The sequence below is a fragment of the Schistocerca nitens genome, chromosome 4 (assembly GCF_023898315.1).
Source record: "Schistocerca nitens isolate TAMUIC-IGC-003100 chromosome 4, iqSchNite1.1, whole genome shotgun sequence".
In the NCBI taxonomy this organism is placed as follows: domain Eukaryota; kingdom Metazoa; phylum Arthropoda; class Insecta; order Orthoptera; family Acrididae; genus Schistocerca; species Schistocerca nitens.
This window is the reverse complement of record NC_064617.1, coordinates 319,294,033-319,303,339: the sequence shown is the minus strand read 5'-3', so window position 1 is coordinate 319,303,339 and position 9,307 is coordinate 319,294,033.

Here is a 9,307-nt window from a genome sequence, read left to right as displayed (position 1 = left end):
TTCGATGAACAGATTGAATAGTGGGACGAGAGAATACATCCCTGTCTTATATTCTTTTTTATCCGAGCACTTCACTCTTCGAAAGCTTTTCCATGTCGACAAATCCAGTAAGCGTGTCTCGATTTTTCTTTAGTCTTGATTCCATTATCAACGGCAACGTCGGGGGGGGGGGGGGGGGGGGGTTCGGGTCTAAATCAGAGAGACAAATTCTTCACTACTGGAACTAGGTTCAGAATGATACAGGCTGCAAGGCTGCAGTAGTTGTAAGTGGGTGAAGAGGCTTACACATGATAGGTTAGTGTGATGAGCTCCATCAAACCAGACTTCGAACCGAAAATCACAACAGCAACAACAACCTCCAATATAACTTCAGAATCGATACCTCTCAGTCCATTTGTCTGAACGACACTATATCGATACCTCAGAAAATCTGCCTTTTCTACAAACATGACACTTAGATAAGCCATTCCAGATGCACCAGCTTCAGTTGTCTAGCCAATGGACTGCTGTTATTCGCCGGCCGAAGTGGCCGTGCGGTTAAAGGCGCTGCAGTCTGGAACCGCATGACCGCTACGGTCGCAGGTTCGAATCCTGCCTCGGGCATGGATGTTTGTGATGTCCTTAGGTTAGTTAGGTTTAACTAGTTCTAAGTTCTAGGGGACTAATGACCTCAGCAGTTGAGTCCCATAGTGCTCAGAGCCATTTGAACCATTTTGCTGTTATTCGACTGTTAGCAAGGCGAAGCCAAAATATTGTAATTACTGGGGCACTGTAACTTCTAGTCCCTCGCGAAGTAGGGGAGCAGGGTTGAGGATTTATGAGAACCAACGATGAGATTAGTAAAACGTAAAAATTTATAATCTCCCGATAATGTCAAGAAAGGCCTGCGATAAGCCAAGTAATCCGAATTAGTGCTGCTGGCGCCAAGCGAATAAATTTGTACCAGACGTGCGGACGGCAAAGTGTTAATTACAATTTTGCATTTAATCTTTTTAATATCATTGTGGTCTGTTAAAATTTGGACCATCTTTACAGAACCTCTCTTTGTTGTGGGTTTCTGATTGCTGCTGAACCACAACTTCTTTCAGTTAATTGCAATGCTCAGCAGTATTTTAATTAAATTTTATATTCCATCGTATTACTACTTGTGATCAGAATACACAGCTTTACATTTACGTTCATGTTTGACAAGCAATCTAATGAGTGCTTAGTGCCTTACCTGTACTCTGGGATACGCACTTACTGGGTTAGCTGTGTTGTACTCAGGAAATACTGTGAGTCAGAATTGTTTTTCACATCTGGTTTAAAAAGTGAATACATGCTATTTGTGATCATTTATTACAGTTATACTGAAATTTAAAGAAAAATAGTGCAGAAAATTAGTAACATTTCGTGGCACTGGATAGTATTTAAAAATACTGGAAACTTGTCTCTTATTTTGAAAAGTACTTCAAAATACAATGTTCAATGTGTGAGAGATTGTTATTTCAAGTTTACAGATGAAATTATGTTTTTTCTAACGGAATTCCTTTTACTGACAGGATAATGATTTTATGCCTTGTAGAAACAGTAGTTCTTGTACCTTGAACATAGTATTTCTTTTTGAAGGGTACATTTTTTCTTTTCCTTTAAAGGGCCTGACAGGCTGTTATGTCTATTATCACACATGGATGCTGGGGCATTATAAACATTGTCTACTCCTGACTGAGGAACATTTTGAAATTGTTATCTATTTTCTCCTGTTCATGAATCAGGGTTGAACAAAGGGAAGCAAGTGTGGAACTCGTTGGGATTTCTGTAGACATTTATAGTATTGTGAGTAAATTTGGAGAGAAGTCCAATCAATTTTTGTGACTTGAAGCATAGGGTTGAGAAAATTAAGATGAAGGAGTTGAGATACAGAGCTGATTGAGGAGCCATTTCTCTATGATTAAATGTGCTAAAAGCATTGAGCAACGTGCAGTTCATCTTGGTCTTTTGGGACAGGGTCTAAAGGTAGTGTTGTGTGTACTGTTGAAGTCCAAGGCTATTTGCACTTTCGTGGAAATCTAAATAGTGCTACTTTGTAGTTCATTTTCTAATATTACTTTTATACAGCGGTACTATGTTCAGTTTTGTGTGTTTTTGCTGTCATGTATTTTTTGTTGATTTTCTGATGTTGATGCCAAGTCTGTGGTGCTGAGAAGTAAATTTGAACAGTAACATTCTTGTCTTGACAAGGAGCTTTCAAGGAACTGCTGAAGATTTAGTCGAAGCTTTTTCATGTTTTGGACAGATGTGGGACTGATGACATTTTTTGTTGGATTTGGGTGTTGATGCAAGCAGGGAAGGCTGTTTTGTTGCCACTGGTGATTACCTTGTTCAGTAGAGGATGAACAAGCTTACATTTGGTCAGCAGGAGACGAAATGGAGCACATTTTGGAAAAAAGGAGATAAGTGACAAAGTTAGAGTGATGCGAAATTCAGACTCTGGTGTTTTATGTAGCGCTGCTTCTTAGAGAGAGGAAAATGTATTTCATAGTGATTCGGTTGATATGTCTCCTAGTCAGTTGGAAAGTTTTGGGATGAGAGTATTGTAAATCAGGTCATTGATGTTGTTTTGAATGAGTTATCTGTTTTTCTAATGTTGTTCAGCTACTGAGGTCCACCAGTAATTGTGATGCATCAGCAGATGGTTCTGCAGCTTATTCTGTTCTGGCTGAAGTAGTTCAGTTCCGAGACTTTTTCAATGGACCGATGGCGTCTATAAATGGAGATGATTGTGCTAACACAAAAGAACTTAGAGAGAAGTTAGAGAATAAACTGGAGGCTAGTAATAAAGATTTGAGTAAAGATCTGTCAGAGAAAACAGGAACTAGTTGGAAGGGAATTTGTGAGAAATTGAGAGAAACAAGCGAGGACAGTGCCAGGCAGTTAAATGACCAATTAGCGCTAATGACATTACTTTGTAGGGTAGATATACAGCTTGGAAAAAAGGTGTGAATACATTAGTGAATATGTTGTGGGAAAATTTAAGGGGAGACAATGGCAGAAATCATGAGAAAAAACACATACTTTTTTATTCGCTTATTTGAAAGTAAATGTAATTGATATTATTAACCCTAAGTTTTCTTTAAAATTCAAACTACAAATGGTATAAAAAAATTAAAACCATAAACAATGTAATGCACCATACCCACTTTTCAAGGTACCTAGTGGAGGAAAAATCTTTTTGCTCAGTTTTGCCTGTGAATCTGGAAAATATAGCTTAGAAAGCTCTGACATTTTGTATACAACACAGCAGTGTATAGAAGGCTGTGGAGCCATTTTGTAGTCCAATCAGTGTGGTATAGAAGGCCATGGAGGGCTGTAAGCACGTTTTGTCCTGTTTAGTGGAATTTGCATGAAGCCGGATTTATTGTGTCATTCTTCAAGCAAGATTGAATATATTGATAGTTTTTACAATGCCTATGCCTGATAAAGAATTTTAAAAGTATAGGGAGTCCCATATTTCCAATACAAAGCAATATGCTGATGTTGAGGTTAGGGTTGGACCTGCAGATACAAACATTGACTTGTCTCCAAGTACATCAAAACTAAAACTTGGGAAAGGTGTTATGTGAGAAGAAACAAATCGTGACAGAAATACAGATTTCAGCATTGTGGATCTGGAATTGGTGTCAGAGGCACTTAGAAAAGCCTGCAAGTGCTCTTTTTTTGGAGGAAATGTGAATTTGGTGGAGATGGAAAGAGAAAAGGTTTGTTTTGCACACTGTACATTTTATGTCAAAACCATGACATTTTTCAAGGCATTGAAGGCCAGTAATAGAATTTATGAAGTCAATATGAGATCTGCTTGTGGACTCTGATGTGCAGGGATTAGCAGAGATGGTGGAAACTTTTTACACAGTATTATGAACATACCTGGTCCTCCCCTAAACTTACTGCAATGAACACTACTCTCCTCAATACAGTTGCAGAAGGAAGTGAAGGGAGCATGAAAACGGTAGTTCAGGGGGGAATTCAAGAAAACTGTGATGCAACTAATATGAAAGATATGGCAGTTTCCTGTGACAGTTCCTGGATGAAGAGGGAGGAAGGGGGCATACTTCAGTGCATAGAGTTTCAACAGCTATTAGTGTCGACACAGGAAAAGTAGTAGACTTACATATGTTGTCTAAATATTGTGCTGCATGTTCTTTGCACAAGAAATTTAATGATGCTGCTAAAGAAACAGAATGGCAAGAATCCCTCATAGCTGTTTGTAACAGGAATTATGTAGGCTCCAGTGGTGGAATGGAAGCTACTGGTATTGAACTCATTTTCCATAGGTCTTTGCGAAAGTAAGGAGTAAGATACATACAGTATTTAGGAGGTGGACTCCCTAGTGCTTTCGAGAATGTAGTTGAAGGTTGGCCCTATGGAAAAGACCATGTTATTGAAAAACTGCAGTGCTCAGGCCATACTCAGAAGAGGATGGGTGGACGACTCACATGACTTGTTAGACAATAAAGGCAAGCTACAAGAGGATGGAAACCACTGGGAGGTAAAAACAGACTAACAAAGAAGGAAATTGATAGTTTGCAAGTATATTATGGTGTGCAATTAGAAATAAGCTCACAGATTTGGATAGTATGAGGAAGGCAGTATGGGCCATTTGGTTTCATTACTTGTTGACAGACACCACACCTTAACGTGGTCCATGTTCCAATGAATGGTGCAAATTTCTGAAAAGCAAGGAAAGTGCGGAAGCTTACAGTTTCAGTGTGTGAACTCCTAAGGGACCAAACTGCTGAGCTCATCAGTCTCTAGACTTACACATTACTTAAATTAACTTATGCTAAGAACACCACACACACACCGATGCCCGAGGGAGGACTCGAACCTCTGGCAGGAGGGGCCACGCAATCTGCGACATGGCGCCTCAAACTGCATGGCCACTCTGCACGGCGGGAAGCTTACAGCCATAAAAATAATCTTCCTTATAAGGTTGCAATGGCCATTAAACCACCTTTTCGAGCTCTGGCATCACCAGAACTGCTAGAAAAATGTCTGCATGGCAAAATGCGGAACCAAAATGAAAGTTTCAAGGCTCTTATTTGGAAGAGATGTCAAATGACTGCGTTTGTTTCCAGTTTAATAGTGAAGATTTCTGCTTTGGAGCCGGCCGCGGTGGCCATGCGGTGTTGGCGCTGCAGTCCGGAACCGCGGGACTGCTACGGTCGCAGGTTCGAATCCTGCCTCGGGCATGGGTGTGTGTGATGTCCTTAGGTTAGTTAGGTTTAAGTAGTTCTAAGTTCTAGGGGACTTATGACCTAAGATGTTGAGTCCCATAGTGCTCAGAGCCATTTGAACCATTTTTTTCTGCTTTGGAAGGTGCAGCAGTGTTTAATGATTTCACATCCTCAGCAAGTTGGGCTTAACATCTGGAGTCTTCATTGAGTAGATACTGCAGATCATCGATGGGCAACGAATCGCAAATGTGGAAACTCCAGTACAGAATATAGGAAAAATTGTTAGGCAAAGGAGCAGAGCTAAAAGAGCTGTTGAGGATGATGACAAAGAACTGGAATATGGATATGGTCAGTTTTAGCCAAGGTATGATTAAAATACTTTTAACACATTTCATCCAAACTTTAAAACGATTTTTCTGCAACTTCAGGTTTTCTCTTTTCAGGAACAAATATATCAGAAACTATGGCAAGGATTTCGAAGAAATTTGGCGCACCTATTCTTTTGCGTGGAGGCAATACTTAAGTAGAAAAAAATTTAATCTAGACATTATAAATAGTTTTATGATTGATAATATATGGAATATTTGTCTGTAAAAAAATGTTCAAATCCAAAATATCATGGGAAATAAAAGAAATAATTACCAAAAAGTTAGTGTATTTAATTGTACATTTATTAGTGTAGATTACTTTACCATAGAAAAAATTTGCCAAATTTGCCTGGAAGTAATGAAAAAGTGTATCTTAAAATAATAATGTAAAAAAATGAAAATTCTGTCACAGTAATAAAATTTTATTAAAAATTCTGTAAAAATTATTTAAAGCTTATTGGATCCCAATACATAAGTGTTTACATAAGTGAGATTAAACAAAAAATTAAATAGATATGGATTTACAAAAATTCAGTGCAAGTCTGCCACTATCTCTCCTCAATGTACTTAGTAACACAGTTAAGGGAAGAGTTGATTATATGGATTCTGGAATGAAGAAGTGCCAGATCCTGCATCTCACAGTATAAGGCAGGGAATTAATTGGAATGGTCATTTTAATTGTGAAAATGCAAATCTTGGTGGCATGTCTAGCTCTGACTGCAATCATATCTTGTCTGTTAAAAAGTTTCAAGTGCTCAGAAAAACATCAAATGGTATTCATTCTCGCACTAGGTTTGATTAATTTGATGTTACACTGCCACCAACTTGGCCTCTTGGTCATAAGATAGGTTTAGTGTGTGGCTGCTTGGAAGGTGAGCTTTTTGTGTCCATGTCTGCCTTGGTTTTGGAATTATCAATCTTATGAGGAGCTTACGCTATTGTTCTTTTCTTCATATGATTCTGAGGTAGTAAGGCAGCACAAGACAGAGTCAAACATTGTATTCTGATGACGGAAAATTTTAGTCATTCTGATTTAGCAACCCTGTGCGATTTTTTGAACATGTGTTGTTAAAACTTCGGTTTCCGTAGAGTCCTTCTGAGTTGATTCACGGTTGTCTCATACTCACGTAAAATTATTGTTGGTGGTTGTGTTAAAGGTGATTTAGAAGGTTTTCAAAGATGATTTAGAAGGTTTGCAAAGTTTGCTACGAGACCTAGACTATGAGGGTAGCGGAAAGAATGACTGTGGTCAGAAAGAGAATCAGTTCTCATATTCTGATCTAAGGCCACAGAGGAGTAGGAATTACAATCTTGGGCAGTTTAATTCGCATCGTGATAGATATGGAAATTGTAGAATGAGGTATCAGGATGAAGTATCGGAACACAATGGAAGTAACAGTTTCAGAAGAGGCAGAGTAGGTTGTAGTGGTAGGCGCTTTGGTCATAATCCAGAAATTAAAGAAGTGGTCAGTGGAATGATAGAGATTTGTGTCTACACACTGTGAAGGTCAAATCACTTGATCCATGGAATAATGTGTTAGCAGAGAGACCACAAACATTTGACTGACAATTGCTGTCTAGCCAATTTTTGTCTGTAAATGTGACAGAAAAATGCTATGGACAGGTGATTACGTTGCATTTTGAAGATGTGATGGAACTATTGCTCAATGAGAGATAGAAAAATTCAAATTTTTGTTGATTCCAGCGCTTTGGATAGATGTTAATCCATTGATTTTTTGACTTGTTTACTCGATAATTGTATCTAGGTGCCCGTGTTGAGTGAGTTGACATTCAGAGATGTAAAGGTGTAAATTCACAACCTATTTTTCCTTTACAGAGAATTGAGGCGAAAGGACAATCATTGGAAGAGTGTAGAGGTGAAAGGAGAGGTATTGAATTTCTGTGTCTAGGTAATAAGGCTTTTGCGAATTTTATTGTTGTGCCAAGGCTGGCGATGGAAGCTATTTTAGAGATTGATTTTTTGTCTATGTCCTAAGCAGTGATGTTTGCAGTGAGTTGATACTGAGGCACATTGAGCCTATGTTGAAGCTGATCTCTCGATGAGTACGCGGTTAGCGAGAAGAATTCAAACTGTTCTTTTAAATTTCTCACCAAATCTGAGCTACCTTCTGAATCGAAGATCGTTGTGAGTTACTGTTAGTGTAATTCTATCGTTGGATTGTCAATGAATTGTTTCTACTATGCAAGAAATATGGAACTGAGTTGACAGTGATGAGGAGACAGATAATGTAGTGAGAGGAAATTTTTTTAGTGTACTGTAATGTGATTCTTCAGTGTTTTCCGAAGACCTTGGTGCTACTAAGGAATTTTCATGCCAGTTTAAAGTTAATGGTCATAAGAAGTTCTGTGTCAGGCCGTTTCCTACATCAGTGATTTATAAGGAGAGAACTAATGCAGAAATTGAGAAGATGTTGCAGAAAGCTGTGATTGAACCTCCTGCTGACTCATACAATAATCTTTTCTAAATGACGTCAAAGAAAGTAGATTCTACTGGGTTCCAAACATATTAATAATGTTATTGGACCAGGAACTGATAAACCATTGAAATTATATGTACCTTTACAAAAAAAAATTCGTGGTGTTAAGGTCTGATCTTCCATTGACTTAAACCCAAGTTTCCATGTCGGAAATTCACAACATTCTTAAGTTATGGCTTTTCCTAAAAATGTCATGAGTTACCCCTCAAGTTGAATGTGAGTTTGACTGCATTTATCAAACGCTTTAACGGTAATCTTCCAGCAAATTTTAGAAAAATTCTAACTGTGCCTTCTTTTTGTCAGTGTTTTACATATACTCCTTTCCACACTAAATCTGTGGAGCACCTAATTCCGCCTAATGTTCAACATTCCTCGGTAGCATCAAATCTCAAACTGCTTCAATTATCTTCTGTTCCAGTTTTCCCACACTCTGTTTTCACTACCATACAATTCTGTGCTCCGAACACATATTCCCAGAAATTTCTTCGTCAAAATAAGGCTTATTTTCGATGCTACTAGACTTCTCTAAGCCAGGAATGCAATTTTTGCCAGTGCTAATCTGCTTTTCACGTCACTCTAGCTCCGTTTGTCTATCTTGTAGCCAAGATAGGCACGAAGCCCACATTCACTATAGTAAAACAAGTTTATATGCGATCTAGCTCTGCAGATGAGGAGGAGATTGAGGAAACGTATGATGAGATATAAGAAATTATTCTGGTAAGGGAACCGAAAATTTAATAGTCATGGGGACTGGAATAGTAGGAAAAGGAAGAGAAGGAAAAGTAGTAAGTGAATATGGACTGGGGGAAAGGAATGAAAGAGGAAGCCACCTGGTAGAATTTTGCAAAGAGCTTAATTTAGTCATCGCTAACATTTGGTTTAAGAACCATGAGAGAAGACTGTATACGTGGAAGAGACATGGAGACACTGGAAGGTTTCAGCTTGACTATGTAATGGTTAGACAGAGATTTAGGAACCAGATTTTAAATGGTAAGACATTTCCAGGGGCAGATTTGGACTCTCGCCACAATTTATTGGTTACGAATTGCAGATTAAAACTGAAGAAACTGCAAAAAGGCAGGAATTTAAGGAGATGGGACCTGGATAAACTGAAAATACCAGAGGCTGTAGAGGGTTTTAGAGAGTGTGTTGTAGAAAGATTGACAAGAACAGGAGGAAGGAAACAGTAAAAGAAAAATGGGTAGCTTTGAGAGACGAAATAGAGAAG